Source organism: Aricia agestis, chromosome 5 (genome assembly GCF_905147365.1).
Source record: "Aricia agestis chromosome 5, ilAriAges1.1, whole genome shotgun sequence".
In the NCBI taxonomy this organism is placed as follows: domain Eukaryota; kingdom Metazoa; phylum Arthropoda; class Insecta; order Lepidoptera; family Lycaenidae; genus Aricia; species Aricia agestis.
Window position 1 is genome coordinate 19,336 of NC_056410.1, and position 665 is coordinate 20,000.

Consider the following 665-nt stretch of genomic DNA (forward strand, 5'->3'; position numbering starts at 1 on the left):
TTGACAGCGGCCTCACGTTTAACGCCCATGTCACAAACATTTGTAAGAAGGCTATAGCACGCTATAAGCAGTTAGCAAAAGCTGCTAGAGTAGGATGGGGGCTTAACCCCCAGATAGTTAGGATCATATATATAGCCGTAATAGAGCCGACTATTTTGTATGCATCAGCAGCGTGGGCACCCACCGCGGAAAAGATGGGGGTCCAAAAACGGCTCAACTCCGTTCAACGGGGTTTTGCCCAGAAGATCTGCAGAGCATATCGAACTGTCTCCCTGAACTCTGCAATGCTGTTGGCTGGGATACTCCCCCTTGACCTCAGAATACTCGAAGCATCGAGGCTTTATGAGGTCAAGAAGGGAGTACCACACCCAGTGCTAAGAGACAGGGAGGTAGAGCGAATGGCTCCAGCGATTGAGGACCCACATCCGGCAGAGCAGGCAGAGCTGAGGTTCGGGTTGGTGGATGAGGACTCATATGCAGACGTGGTTAACAGCCACGTCCATAGGATCTATACGGACGGCAGCAAGATTGAGGGTCGAGTCGGAGCCGCACTCTCCGTATGGAAGGGTGAGGCCGAGACGAAGGCCGTCAAGCTTGCATTGCCGCCGTATTGCACCGTCTACCAAGCCGAACTTCTAGCGCTCCAAAGAGCTGTAAATGAAGCC